At 47.5% G+C, this 15,692-nt stretch overlaps 1 protein-coding gene across 9 annotated transcripts in view; it reads left to right on the forward strand.

Moving 5' to 3' along the window:
• RPTOR (regulatory associated protein of MTOR complex 1) overlaps positions 1-15,692 on the forward strand; it is a 352,077-nt gene that overhangs the window by 143,675 nt on the left and 192,710 nt on the right. The window contains exon 1 of one of the 9 annotated variants that reach the window (XM_027080955.1): positions 7,703-7,942. The exons of the other annotated variants lie outside the window; for them this stretch is intronic. The gene's annotated coding sequence lies outside the window, so the exon portion shown is untranslated. Of the gene's footprint in view, positions 1-7,702; positions 7,943-15,692 lie in introns of those variants that run through there. 9 annotated transcript variants of the gene reach the window in all.

The raw sequence follows: 15,692 nt of genomic DNA on the forward strand, positions 1-15,692 counted from the left end.
AGAAATATTAACATAATCCCACAAGTCAAAATAATATAAGAAGTTATATACTCAGAGTAGCGTCATCTCCCCACAGCCATTCCCATCTCCCTACAGCCATTCCCATCTCCCTGCTGTAGGTGATGAATTTCATTAGTTTCAGGTTTATATTTCTTAGGTTTCTTTTTTAAAATAAGGAGATACATGTTTATCTTCTTCTTCCCTTTTCTTTTTTATACAAAAGGTGTTATACTACATATACTCCTTTCCTGGCTTTTTTCTACTTCCCAGTGTATCCTGGAAATCACCCCACATCAGTTTCTAGGAAGCTTTCGCATTGTGTTTTAGAACTCTGTCGCACTCTACTATGTGAATGTACCATTGTTTTCTTCAGTCTCCTGCAGATGCCATTATGATTGTAATATTTTGCAATTACAAACAATACTGCATTGAATAACCTCGTTCAGATGTGTTTTGTATAGTTAAGGGTGTATCTTTAAGGTAAATTCGTAATAATAGTATCACTGGGTCAAAAATAATCCATATATAAGGTTTTTGGGGTTATTGTCAGATCCCTCTGCCTAAGGATCGTGTACCATTTTACATTCCCACCAGCAATATGTAAAAGCACCTGATCTGCAGAGTACTCTGTGGTGCTTTCTAATGTATGCCAATGTGTGCAGTCTGCTAGGTGAGCAGTGTTCTCTCATTTTTATTATAAGTGAAGTTGAACAATTTTGAATATTTATGGGCCATTTCCTTGTCTTTAGCTGTGAATTGTCTTTTCAAATCTTTTGTCCATTTTTCTCATAGAATATTTTTTATTTCCATAATTTTCCATAACTTCATCAGTGATAGCCGCTACACCCCATAAATTCCCAGCTGCCTCTGACTGCTGAATCCCTTCTAGCAGTGAGGATAAGATAAATCAGAGTCATCCTGGAGAGCAGAGCAGAGATTCCCTATGAGGAGCACATTGTCTTCATGTGGAAGGATGTTCCAGTTGGCAGTGTGATGGTGGCCTTTGATGAGGGCGGGGTCGTCCTGTGCCCAGAGAGGGTGGATGTCGGCAGAACACTTTCATAGAAGGAGTCAAACCTCCCAACTCTGTCCAGCCACCTGAGCCATCCAGCACTGCTTAATTCTGAGATTCTGTGTCCCTGAGATGAAGAACTGGGTGTGTGGGTGGGCGGGGGAGGGGGGGTCCATGGCTTAGTAGTGTCACTGAGAGCTTGTGTCCCGACCCCAGGTGCAGCTCTCACAGCTCACATCCTCACAAACTCACATCCTCTCCACAGCAGCCCTGGGAGCAGTTCCCAGTTTGCAGTTTAGGTAACAGACTTATTCCTTCTCATCCCACGTGGCTCTCCCCTCTTGTAATTGTGGCATGTTTATGCTTCACAAAATGAAGAGAAAAGGGACTCTACTCCTAGGTCTTCCTTCCTGAACCATTTGCATAATTCAGATTTCTCTGCAGTGAGTCAGTCTTCTGGAAAGTCTTCCTCCTGGGAAGGTTGGAAAGAATGATTCTCTGTTAATGAGGCCACATGTCTCAGGCACTTGGCTGAATAGAAAGAATTAGATGTATACGAGGATAGGTGGTGAGCTCCCCAGCCTAGCCAGGGGATTCTGAGCTATGCTGATTTGGACCCTTAAATGTAACTTATTTTAAATCTTGCATGTGATTTATTTTAATGGGAGCCTTTAAAGTGGAGGCTGTGAAGGTGAAAATCATGTAGCTTATTGAATCTATCAGTTCTTACTAGAGCTGAAGGCCAGCTCTTGTTTTTTCAAGTCAGTAACAAGGAGTGCAACCTGTTTATCCAGGTCTTCCATAACTAAAATGCATCCCCGTGGGCAGCTCGTGGCCTGTTTCCATGGGGACAACAGCTCTGTTTCCGCAGGTGAGGGGCCACCACAGGCGAGGGGCAACCACAGGCCAGACACCCCCGGCCCCGGCCCCCTGTGCCAGCACTTACTCCACTTGGTGGATGCTCATCTGTGTGTCTCACACTGGATGTTGTTCTTTTTTGCACCTGTGAAGAATTGTGTAAAATGAGGGCCACAGCAAGCCACAGAATTGTCATTGGTTTAGAAAAGGGAAATGAAAAGAGTCTGCATGGTTTATGTTGATTATTTCTGACTGCTTCCTGTTCTGGAGTATTTATTCACTGGAATGAAGTGATAGCTTCACAGTGTAATGTTTAAGTTTAAAAATGTGAAACAAAGTGAGGTTAGCAGTAAATTCTGAACCTCAGAAATGGTGTGTTTGCACCATCTTCGGTGCCCCCAGCATCCATTGCAGCTGTTGCCCTGTGAGTGCCTGGTGGCCTCCACCTCACAGGCTGTGGCTGACTTCACATCACTTCCTGAGGCTTCCCATTCTATGGCGTTTGTTTCACTGCCCTGCAGCCCAGTGCCCAGAGCTTCAAGCTTCGGGCTCAGTAAATACTGGTTAAATTGAACAGACAGGGAGTCTAGGTCAGATTTACTATGTTTTCATTCTTCATTAGTCTATTGGTTGTAACCATTACATATTTGAAAGTTTTAATTTTATGGAAAGTTGTAGGATTTTACTGACATATATTCATTCACTTACGTATATTTCATATTAAGTGGCTGTGCAGTATGTGTGAGTCAGTGTGTTCAGTGTTGGGAGAAATGCAAAGGAATAGGGAGTCAGGAGGAGGCACCAATTTGGAGGAGACAGCTCACATGGAGTGTGCCGGAGTGGGCAGGGATGGGGGCGCTGGGAATGACAGGAAGGGAGTCAGGACTGGTTGCCTGCAGAACCAGGCATCTGCAGAAAAGTAGTCAGAATACTTTAGGAATGGGGGGTTTAGGGGGCAGAGCATAAAAGGAGGACTCAGGGGTGAGGACCCTGTGTTGGGCTGGGAGGAGGAAATTGATTAGTTCGGATGCTCCTGTTTACAAGTAATATTAGTAACCATTCACATAGTAGGTGGTGTGTGCCAGGCACTATTCTAAGAATTTTTTTTTTTTCTTTTTGGCGGTACGCGGGCCTCTCACTGTTATGGCCTCTCCCGTTGCGAAGCACAGGCTCCGGACGCGCAGGCTCAGTGGCCATGGCTCACGGGCCTAGCCGCTCCGCGGCATGTGGGATCTTCCCGGACCGGGGCACGAACGCGTGTCCCCTGCATTGGCAGGCGGACTCTCAACCACTGCGCCACCAGGGAAGCCCTAAGAACTTTTATGTATTAACTCATTTAATCTTCACAAAAACTGTGAGCTCCCTCTTTCCCCCACCCCCCGCCCTTCCATTTTACAGATGAAGTGGAGGCACGGAGAAGTTAAATAATCTGCCAAGATCACAAAGCTAGTATGAGCTGGGCTTCTCTCTGTCCCCAGAGTTCATCCTCTCAGTCTTTATACGTACTTTTTCTCTGGTTCGACAAATATAAGTTTATTGTGAAGTCTAGGACTGGTTATGTATATGGTTTAGTATTGTCAGGATTCTGGAGGATTCTGTGTTTTCTTGACTTTGCTCTCATGATTACAAGATGGCTGTTGCAGCTCCAAACATCACATCCATGTAATTGTGTTCAAAGGGAGAAAGAAGGAGGAACAACCATTCTCTTTGTATGTGAGAACACTGTTCCAGATGCCTTCCAGCTGGCTTGCCCTCAGGTCTCCCTGCTCGGGCTTGATGCCCGGAAACATTCAGCCTTGTGTGGGAACAAAACTTGCCACCCCCAAATGTCTCTTTGGCAGGCGGATTATTTTAAACTGAAAACAATCGATGCCCAAAAGACTCAGGAAGAAACTTAGACCTTCCCTGAACTTAAAGAATGGAGATAGAGGACCTGTTAGAGGAAGGAAGCCACCCCCATAGATAGCTAGAGTGTGAACCAGGAACCCATCAAAGTCTGTCTGTTAAAATTCCTCTGTGTCCATTGTCTCTTGTCTCAAGGGCCCAGCAAACATTTGTTTACCGAACATTTACTTTTCCATCTCCATGTGAATTGCCTTCCTCCCCTTCTAAGTTCTGACCACTACACCAACATCCTCTCTTATCTTTAGCTGAAGATGGTAAAGTGAGGTGAGGGCTTTAAGCTGAGAGCTTCAGCTATTTTGGTGAGTTACCCAGTTTTCCTGGGTCTCTCCCATGTATATTGTGCTATTAAACTTTTGTTTGAGTTTCTCCTGTTAATGTCTCATGTCAATTTAATTCTGAGACCAGCCAGAAGGACCTAGAAGGGTAGACAAATATTCCTTCCTCCCCAGCAGCCTCTCTGGTGGTACAAGGTGTGCTCTGCTGGAGAGAGTAAGAGGTGACTCCCTGCCCATCCTTTTTTATTAGTTTTTTTTGTTTGTTTTTGCGGTACGCGGGCCTCTCGCTGTTGTGGCCTCTCCCATTGCGGAGCACAGGTGCCGGACGCGCAGGCTCAGCGGCCATGGCCCACGGGCCCCACCGCTCCGCGGCATGTGGGATCCTCCCGGACCGGGGCACGAACCCATGTCCCCCGCATTGGCAGGCGGACTCTCAACCACTGCGCCACCAGGGAAGCCCTTTATTAGTTTTTTATTAGTTTCTTTGTTCCTGTTCCTGAGACTAGATGTATCTCTAGGGCAGTGGCAAGAATGTGGTCTTTTGCCAGCTCAGGGCTGCAGCCTGACTGGGAAAGTGATGCTGAAGCCCAGTCTCTGCTCCCCAGCCCTGAGCCCTGGCGGGTGAGTTGGCTTCCTGATGCATACAGAGGCCCCTCTTGGTGTGGAGCTGCCCCCGTCGTGGCCTGTTAAGCAAAACAGCAGCTAGCCACTGCAGTTCTGAGGGATTGCAAGAGAAGTACTAGCAAGTGGCATTTCTGATTCTGGACAAGACTTTGCCTAAAAATGTTACTTAGAGTCTTCATAAATATTTATCTGATTATCACGTTTTGTGGTCTTTATTTCACCCTTTAAAGTGAGTAGGATTACCTTCCCAGGCCAGTCAATACTCCTCTCGCTCCCAAACAGCAGAGGCCAGTGAGCAGATGAACCCCACGGCAGTGCTGCTCCTAGAGACACCACAGCAGGCCTCAGCTTGCACAATGGTCACTCAGTTATTTACTCACAGAAACCACAGACTGCCTGGCCGGGGCAGCGGTCCCTGTGCCCCCATTGTCCTGTGTTCCCCAGGCCGTGCCGGCCTCTAATGAGCAGGATGGGGCACACTCCTCCCTGAGTCTAGCCTCCAGTGCAGGACTCTTGAGTGCTTTTCTAATGCAGGCAGAGGAGATGACGTGTCCGGAGTGCTTTGTCAACCCCGTTAGAGGCATTGGCTGCACAAAACTGCGTTCGTGGGTCAGCTGGGGAATGTGACCCTCGGTGAAAAAATCAACACTTAATCGGAGACGGATTTCCTAGTTCAGAGTAAGCTGACTATATCTTACACCATTATTATACTTTCTTATTATGTAGAAAACACGAGAGGAGTTTCTGAGACATACCAATATCTGTGTTACGTTTATGAAACTTTTTTTTCCCCAGATGTGTTCATCTTTCAGATTATTTGTATGTATATCTTACCTGTGCTAAAAACACATTTAAGTTTTTCACCTATCTGGATACCTTCTTTAAGTGTCTGGCCAAAATGCTTCATGTAAGCAAATTGTAATCAAAAATAGCCAATTCTGACATTAAGTTATGTGTCAAAACAATTCTAGGGCAGTTCCATTTTAATCATGGAAACATTTTAAAATGCTGTTTGTCTCTTTGTTTCTGTGGCTTATTCATTTGTTAATTTTAAAACTTTTTGTTGTGGGAAATTTCCACATCTCCCAATCATCTGTCTTCAGTAGTTACCAACTTTTTCCCAGTCCTCTTTGATCTATGCCACCACCCACTCCCCTTTCCCACCCACTCCCTTGGCTTATTTTGAAGCAAATCCCAGGCATCATATAATTTCATCTGTAAATATTTCAGTGTATCTCAAAGGTAATTATGACTTTAAAAAACTACACACACACACACACACACACAGTTTTTTTATTTGAATCAGGACATAAATAAGGTGACTACATTGTGATTGATTGATCTACCTTATTAATCCATAAAATTAATCTAAAAGTCAGTCCCCACCCCCATCCTGTTCCAATCATCCATCTCTCTGTTTCTTGTTTCTTACTGTAATTTTTTGATTGGAGAAACCAGGGCTTCCCTGGTGGCGCAGTGGTTGAGAGTCTGCCTGCCGATGCAGGGGACACGGGTTCGTGCCCCGGTCTGGGAAGATCCCACATGCCGCGGAGCGGCTGGGCCCATGAGCCATGGCCACTGAGCCTGCGCGTCCAGACCCTGTGCCCTGCAACGGGAGAGGCCACAATAGTGAGAGGCCTGCGTACTGCAAAAAAAAAAAAAAGGAGAAACCAGGTCATGTGCCTTATAGAATTCCTTGAGGTCTGGATTTTGCTGATCCTTCCCTCACCCCCCAGGTTTGACCAGATTCCTCCAATTGGAGGGGGTGTTTGGGGGCACAGCATTCCATAGGTGGTAATGTGTACTTCCTTTAGGATGTGTATAATGATTGGTTGTCTTCTCTCTGTTAAGTTAGCAGCCATTGATGATCAGTACCTGGATCCGTCCGTTAGAGGTTGTAAAAAGGTTGTGCTATAATTCTATTATACCTCTTTGTCTGTTAACTGGTATATCTCTATAAAGAGAAACTTCCTCTCATCTGTTATTTGGGTATCTTGAGATATAGTTCATATAGGAAAGCCAATATGAATACTTATTTTCTTTTATTTACCTGATTGCAAAATAATGAGTGGACTTCTTCCAGTAGAAGGTAACCATTTAAACATTTGAACAGTATATGCATATATAAATATATGTATATTTATACACACATTTGTTGCCCTCTTTCTTGGATAAATGGTAGTATATTATACACATTTTTTTCCACCTTGCTTTTTTTCACTTTATTAGATTAGAATCAATGTGTCTTCATTAGAATCAAAGCTTCATTATTTTCCTGCAAAGCAGGCTTTCTTAAACCCAGCGCTATTGACATTTTGATCCAGATAATTTACCTTTGTGGCGATAACGTCCCCACATGCTGTGAGGATAGTTGTAGGATGTTTAGCAGCTTCCCTGGCATTTACCTATCAGATGCCAGTAGAACTACCCCTCCCACCCTCCATTGTGCCAACCAAGCCTATCTCCAGACCAAATGTGCCCCAGGGGACAGAATTGCTCCCTGATGAGAACAACATTTCTCACTACCACTGAGGGGAGATTCTTAGCATGTCTGCAGAGACCATATGAGCCCTTTATTTCAGAAGTGGATTCAGACCCCATCTAGAAGCTATAGCTTCTATTTTTGGACTTTGAATACTAAACCAGCTCTTCTAGTTCTCTCCTGCCTCTTTTGCAAATTAAGGGAGGAAGGAAAGAAGAATTGTTATTGAATAATGCATAAAGGAAAGAGAGGCAGTGATGTTACAAATTTCATGTAAAACTGTTCTTATTGGGAAGATATGTGTTGAAAACACCAGGAGTTACTTTGACCTTGTATGGTAGCCCTTCAATGCTAGTGTTCACCATTTCTTACGCGCTTTGCTGGCCCTGAGAGCTCCTGTTGTGCCGTGACCTGGGCACTACAGGCACAGCCGCTCTCTTTCCACACAGGGTGGAAGTCAGGTTGTACTGTTGGGTAAGCGGAAAGAAGCCAGGGCATTTTGCCATGGGGCAATGAAATTACCCAAACTAGTAGTCTAGAAAACATCCCGTGGAGCAGATGAGCCCGAACCTGGAAGGTGGACTCCTTCAACGTTGAGTGTGGAGGCTGGGGCCCTGCTCAGAGGTCACCAGTGTCCTCCGGAGCTGCCTCGGAGCCAGCAGCACATCCCGTCCTATCACCCCCAGATTTCTGAGGCTCCATGCCGAAATCAGACTAACCCCTACAGAGAGGATCATCTTGAATATTAAAAGAAATCTAATAAGAAGTAAGAAATTTCTTTGAAAAGTAAGTACATTGCATTAGCAAGAATGCCTCTATGGCAATTAAAGATTTGAGTTTGTAGCCATAGACCAGTTGGAGATAGACTCTGACAGTTCGACCCTCCCGTTGGCTCCTGGGCCCTGGCACAGCCCTATTTGGGGCTTGACTCAGAGTGAACTCTGGTGGTAGGAGGTATAAGGCAGGGACATCTTCCCATGAGTCAATTTGATGGCTGTTTCTTTGAATGAATTCCAGCTTGATTTGCGTTGGTGGGCACACCCCAGCAGACTGCTTGTGCTTGCCTGGTTTGGCAACCATTTAACAACACCTATTTCCTCCTCACACTGCCAGGTATTTAGTTATTCCCTTGTTCATTTTGTTACTGTTGAAGATAACATATATGAGCTGTTTCCAGAAGTTCTCTGCAACTGTGGCAGTGGCTCAGAGCACGATTGCAGGTCTGGAATGCCCATAGTCCTGTGTCCACTGAATGTTCTGGTCCTAGTGACTGGGGTCCAGTCTCCCCTCTCCCACTCCCTCTGTCTCCTGCATACAACTTATTACAGTTTGAATGTTCTCCTTCTCTGCTCGCCAGGCAGGTTAATAAATATTGAGTGTTCCAGGTCACTAGCAGTTATTGATCTTGCTTGGAGGTAGTCCAACATTAATGTCAGGACGGAGTGGGTTTTTTCAGTGTTGATGTGGAATTGTTTGGAAAAATCAGTAGCAGTGAGTGACTTAGGCTATTCTAAGTCTCCTAAGCAGTTCTCAGCTTTGCTGCTCAGTCAAGGCAGGTGCTCAGGGTATCAGCCCCTCTTGAGAGGAAGGGCTTTCTGTTAGTGTGGTGTCAGAGCCCAGAGGTCATATTGAAGCAAGAAGGGATGCCAGCACATGAGGATGGTCAGAGATGGTCCTTCTGTCTTTCTACTCCCTGCTTGTCCCCAGTTTGCAACAACACAAGAAAGCTCACCATTAGTCTCCGGGTCTCCATGGATGTCCTCAGGCTGCCTGGCTTTGAAATGGGCCCTGCCACACACCCGCTGTGTGACCTTGTGGTAGTTACTGTGCCTCTCTGTGCCTCCCCTCCCTATCTGAAAGACAGGGACAATGATAACGCCTACTTTGCATGATGGTTGTGAAGGTCAGGTGGCTGGCACATCAAAAGTGCAGTGTGGGCGCCAATCTCCATCCTCGTCCTCCCTTCAGTTTAATGACACATACTTTCTCACGTGTTCCCCACAGCCTGCGCAGTAGTCAGGGGCACTAGTATTTTAGTTGTTTTACAAAGGAGGAAATGGAGGTTGGGTTTGGTTCGTGAGCTTTCCCAGGTTGAATGGCTGTAAATCACTGTTCTGGGGCTGAACCCAAGCCCTCCATCTTGGGGACCCCAGTTCTTGTAGAGGAGAGGGACTCACCAGTGGGCACATCTGACTCCTGTGTGGCTCACCTCTAGTGTCGAGGGGGGAGGGACAGAGGCACAACGGAGACTGCACCAAGGGGAATGAAGCCACCACAGGGCTGTCATGGATACGGAGGGAGTAGAGGGGAGGTGGCCAGGAGGACTCCTGAACTTCCTGGGGGGGCTTTACTGAGACTTGGTTTGCTTGCAGCCTGTCTCTCCCTGGAGGTGTGATACAGCATTGACGGCCAGCGGCATTCCTGTCAGCCCCAGAAATGGACTGGAACTTGCTTTTAGGGTGGGCCGCAGTGAGGCGGTTCATTCACTTCTTAACCCAGTCAGAGCCTCCTTTGAGACACCACTGCCCTTGGCACATCTTGGCGGGGGCATGGGCGGTGGGATACCTGAAAATGTTTGTGTCTGCTGCTCAGCTAGAACTGTGAAGTGGGTGGAGCAGATCGCTAGAACAGTCTGTGCTGGAGCCTTGAAGACTGTGAGTCAAGAGGAGGGATTCTTAGAAGACAGAAAATAAATTACTACTTAATGGTCAAAGGGGGGCCCTGGATTGTTGAAGCAAACATGAATCTAAGTCAGGTCAGATCTCTCTGCAGACCACATGTCGTGAGCCTCTTACTGTAGTGATGACCCAGGCAGGTGGAATGGCCCTTATCTGTCAGCCACTCTCAGAGCCAAGGTCCTCCTAAGAGGTCAGTATTATGGCTTATGCATTCTATCTCTGAATGTGCCCTAAAATTCCAAAATAATATGAAAAGGTTGGAACCAATTGGAAAGTGATCAGAAAATTCTGTGTTTCTAGACTTCTTCTAAGGGTCACCCCCTTTATTTCTGAAAAACAAGTAAACTCAGTTCTACCTGTGCTGAGTGACCAGACTCAGGCTGCACAGGTGCAAATGCAGAGCATGAAAGCCAAGGCGAGGCCTGCAGGCCGGCCAGCCGGGGTGGGGTGTGGGCCCTGCTTCTGCTCTGCAGAAGGGCTCTGGGCTCCCTTCTTCTTTGGTGAGATGGTTTTGATTTGTTCAAGATCCAAATTTCGGTGATGAGTTTGGGAAGGATCTGGTTTTATTTTAGATGAAAACTGCAACTGTTTCTATAGGTGTGACGCTGAGAGCCAGCACAGTGTCTGTGAGTTCCTTTTGGGCCAAGTAGATTCTTGGGCAGGTTTATAGACTGAACACCTGTTTATAGGAGGCTCCTGCCTCCTGTTTATACTTCAAGGACTCAAGTGTTCCATTTCAGCTTATAAGATAAGCAGTAGTTGTTTTTTGTTTGTTCTTTAATTAAGAGATTTGGGGAAGGGGAACAGTCTTATAATGATAACACTGGGAAAAAATTATACAAGATAGTATCTTACTATGAAATAGTGAAAACATTTTTTTAATTAATTAATTTATTTATTGGCTGTGTTGGGTCTTCATTGCTGCGTGCGGGCTTTCTCTAGTTGTGGCAAGTGGGGACTACTCTTTGTTGCGCTGCACGAGCTTCTCATTGTGGTGGCTTCTCTTGTTGCAGAGCACAGGCTCTAGGTGCGCGAGCTTCAGTAGTTGTGGCACGTGGTCTCAGTAGTTGTGGCTCGCGGGCTCTAGAGCATAGGCTCAGTAGTTGTGGTGCACATGCTTAGTTGCTCGGCGGCATGTGGGATCTTCCCAGCCCAGGGCTCGAACCTGTGTCCCCTGCATTGGTAGGTGGATTCTTAACCACTGTGCCACCAGGGATGTCCCTAGTGAAAACATTTAAACAGAAAATAGAACTTGCAAATGGACTGGACAGCGTGTTTGTGCTACACAACACTTCGCCCTGTGTCCTTCCTAACAACAGAGTAGCTCTGAGGTCTGTGAAAGGGCACAGCTTGCTCAGGACCCCTGGAAATGACACGGTGGCTGAGCGGAGGGCTGTGAGGGTGATGCAGCCGAGGTGGCTGTGCTGTGCTCAGGCATGGTGATGCTGTCTTGGGAGCAGCAGACACCCCCATTGAGGACTCGTTTTTAGAGGGCAGGTGGCCTGATTGCTGTGTATTTGAGAGGGAAGTCTGTGACCGAATGGAGAGACTTGGAGATGATGGTCTGGAGGCCTGGGGATAGTTGGGGCGTGTTTGACCCCTGATAAAGGCAGAGGTGGTACAGCCACGTGTTAGGTCCACTGAACAAGTTCTCGATGAAGGGGAGGTGAGAAGGAGAGCAGCACAAAGGACAGGCCTGGGGAGTGTGGTCTGGGTGACTCAGTATAGGCTGATGCCAGTGATTATGGTAGGGATCCCAGAGGGTGGGCATGTGTGGAGCATGACGAGGAATTCGGCCATGGATTTGTTCAGAGGTGCCGTCCAGGAGGCGCATGTAGTGTGAGAAAAGAAGGGAAGCTGAGTCATGGCCACATCTGAGGATTAATGGAGGAGGATGGACCAGGGAAGAGGTGAGAGACAGCAGTCAGAGCAGTCTGAGGGAGGAGGAGAGGGGCGGACAAAGGGGAGGGAAGAGGAGGAGAGAGGGGTGGAGAAGGAGGAGGAGAAAGAGGGGGAGAGGGGAGGACAGAGGGAAGATGAGAGGAAGGGAGGGGACGAGGTGACGATGGTGATGGTAGTGATGGTATCGGTCTTGGCGGTGATGAAAATGATGACGGTAGTGGTGATGGTGATGATGACAACGATGGTGTTGGTGGTGGTGATGGCAGCAGCTTGGCCTAGGTAATGATAGTGGGGATGCAAAGGGCTATAGCAACAATAAGTGTTTTGTGAGGGATGGTGGTGTAAAGCTCCTGAACTTCCAGGGGCCTGGAAGTTCTTTCTTACATGGGACCACCACCTAAGACAGGTGTCCTTTGAGCAGACCTGACCTTCCTCCTCCTACCCAGCAGTTCCCTGGAAGCCCTTGCTTCCTACTTGGGAAGGAGAAGGATGGGGTGAAATGTTTGCAAAACCCCAGACCAAAGGCAGAATTGGCCCAAAGTCTAACATTATGTTTTTTCCTCCTGGACAGTTCTGAGAAAATCTCTCAGGCATTTCTGTTTCTTGGATCTGAACTTGAGGTGTTGCTCATTGCCGTAGAAGGATGGAAATAGCATTATTCATACTCACATTCCTAGTCGAGTAATGTGCAGTAATCTTTACTAGAAACCCCAAAGAAGCACAGGCAGTGCCGCTGCTGCAGCACAGGTTTCCTCGTTACGGGATTCTGTCATGAGAAGACCCACCAAGCAGAGACCCCAGCTCCTCCCCCAGGCGCTGCCATTACTCTCCTGCAGCACAACAGCAGCGTTCTGTGTGGCTTCACCAGACCGAGAAGGGCCACCGCTGCCAACTGGACCACATGGAGCAGAGCCCCTCTTGCCGCCACACCTTCTAACCTCTGGAATGTGCACGAGGAGGGGCCACATCCACAGGGAAGGCGGAGTCTGCAACAGCACTGCTTAGGCCTTATTAGCATGTAGAGTCAGCAGGAGACCATCCTGGAAGGAAATGAAACCTGGAGCCCCATTCCCTTTCATTAAGCCCAGGGCCAGTCTTCCTTTGACCCTTCGTCCCGTTGTTCATTCTTCTGTTTTCTTCCTCTCTCGCATCCCCCGAAACTTCCATGCTTGTTTTTTTATTACATCTTGAGATTTGGACTTATAGTAGCAGTGCCCAGCACAAGAGGCAGTATTTTAGAGACTTGCGTTGTCATTCAGTACACCCAGCTACACTTGTCACAGGTCTCCCAAATGGTGAGATGCTTCCTGTGCCACAGCAGTCCCTCCAGCCACAAAGCCATTATCCCGGGCATTCTAGTTTTGAAACAAAACCTTAACATGGTGTGGTGACATTTAATTTAGTGCTTCTCATTTCAAAGCCCTTAAAAATATTAATTAATTCCCATAAAACCCCAGGAGGCTTATTATTAATATCTGTAGTGCCTTTCATGCTGGTCCATTAATGTGTCCTTTCTGTGTGATAGGTAAGAAAATGAGGCTAAATCATTTTTTGCATCCCACAGGAGAAGACCTTGATGGAGCCAAGGTCAGAAATAGCGAATCCCTAACTTTATTGACATCTCCGAGTAATGTCAGCCCCTTGACCTTGTGTGTGGTTTGGAAGAACAACTCTCCTGTTTAGGACTAACCTCGGGGGACAGCGAATGATCTTTCAGCGGAGCTGAGATTTCACAAATCCTAGCTGGATAGCAGTGCAGAGGGGCGGGCCTGAGGGAAGCTGGGCAGCAGCAGTGAAATGTGGGGCCCAGACAGAGCAGGAAGTACCGTCGCCTCGCGGCACATGGGCACCCAGTGAGCCCTGCCAGCCTGGGAGATGCTGTGCGGCGCGGCTTGTTCATATTTTGGGGCGCTTTGTCTTTGAGTGACTTCTTCACAACTGTATGCCAGGTTTCCTTAGCCCCAGGAGCAAGAACTCCACTCCGTGGGGCAGGTCACAAAATGAGGGGCTCCCCAATCCCTACGGTTCAGCTTGTGGTCTTTGGTCATCTCCCTCCTCGCCGCCCTGCTCTCTGGCAGTTCTGCATGGTATTTTCTCCTGTGTCCCTGCAACTTCTGACTTGAGAGGTCTTCTGACTCTGAAAATGGGTCCTTTGGGTGACGTGGCTTTTGTGTGAAAGGAGGGGGCCTCCGCCAGCTCCAGGCGGCATGGTGGGCACAGGCCTCCCAGAGGAGGGGTGGGAGGGTGCCTGTGTGTGACTCTGGTGCCCCTTGGCCTCGGCCGAGCCAGGCCATGGACCCGAGGCAGTCCACTCTCCACCCTGCACGGGAGGCTGCAGGAGGCTCCTGCGGGACCAGCTCGTAAAGGCAGCTGCAGGGGCATCGGGCTCCCGCGCCACGGCCACTCTTACTCAGTAGAGTTGTGAGTGGTGACGAAGGGGGCACGCAAAGCGGGCTGTGCTGCTTACCAACAGTGATCACTGTTACACTTACTGATGGCGGGAAATTTCCGGAAGTAAGTACGGGCAGGGGAATAAACACATATACACTGAAGATTTATTTGCTGTTTTCTTCACGTTGTCTGATAAAACCGGCTGTGATTTGAAAGTTATTGACGATCAGTCAGTGCTTTCGTACCCGCATAGCAGGAGAGGTGGATGCAAGAGGGGTGGTTCCCCTCACCATTGCCTCCTGCCCTTACCTCACCAGGCACAGACCCTGCACTCTCTAGAAGTTCCCCACCACCCTACTGCTCCTGGTCATCACTGTGGCGGGGAAGAAAGGGCACATCCCCACACGGCTCTCCCGGGGTGCCCTCTGAATGCGTGGGAAGGAGGCCCCTTCCCTCATTTCTTCTAATGGAACCGTTTGATTTAAGTTGGTTTTCTCACACCTTTGTGGAAATGTTTTGGTTTGGGAGGGGAGCAGTTTCTGTCTCACGTACTGTTGTCCTAACCCTTGAGCAGCCCCACATGCTCAGAGCTGGCCCCCCAGAGCCCCCTCGGAGGGGAGACAGCTCGAAAGCCATTAACCTCATTTGAACTGAGTTCCTTTCCAGTATGATTCCCTGTTACTGCTCTTGGTAGTAAATAAAAATGCTTTCATTTCTTTTGTGCTCACAGGGAAAATAAGTAACAAATTCAGAACTCCTTTTGGCATGCATTAAAATTATTTTGCGATTCAGCCTTTCCCTCTTTGCTGTTTTGCTGCTCCTTCTATGAGCCACCTGGAAGCCTTCCTGGGAGTAGGGAAAATACACGTCCGATATTTCCTAGCATCTCCCTCCACTCCAGCACAGCCCAGTGAGACTTGGTAATGCTTACACTCACACTTCCCTTCAGCCCTTGGGCCTTGTCATTGAAGCTCCTGGTGATAAAATGGTCTTCTGAATTCTTCTGGTTATTTCTACCTACCCAGCCAGGATGTCTTTTAAAAAACACATGTATCAAAAAAGCATAGGTATTTATTTTAATTTACATAAAGGCCCAGGTCAACGTGTCTACCAAGGTGGGATGTGATTTGCTGCCTAGTTTGGCCATTCCAGCAGCTCTGATTCACAGAAAAATCTAAATTCTAGATTTATGCAGGTCATGTCACAGTGGCTGAGGGATTTGGGCTGAAATAGTAGTTTACCTGGGTCCTATGCTCCGGCAGGTGTTTTTGGGCCGGGGACTCTCTGACTTTTCTCATTGTGCTGATGTGGATGTGGTTCTGGAACACATGTCCAAAGTCATGACATCTTAGTAAAAAGTTTCCGTCTTTGCCCCCAGAACTAGATTTTCATTTATCAACTACTCTCATCTAGTTTTATGGGATTAGCCAAAATTTAGTTGTGTAGAGCGTTAAGGCTCAGTGCCCTGTTTCTGTCCAACCCAGAGCACAAATAAGTAGTTTATTGGTGATGAGTCAGGAATGTTTTCCTGCATCCTTTTTTTTTTGGTGGGGGGGTCACAGGAT

Source organism: Aethalodelphis obliquidens, unplaced genomic scaffold (genome assembly GCF_003676395.1).
Source record: "Aethalodelphis obliquidens isolate GAN/ISIS:26980383/991018 unplaced genomic scaffold, ASM367639v1 scaffold44, whole genome shotgun sequence".
Classification (NCBI taxonomy): domain Eukaryota; kingdom Metazoa; phylum Chordata; class Mammalia; order Artiodactyla; family Delphinidae; genus Aethalodelphis; species Aethalodelphis obliquidens.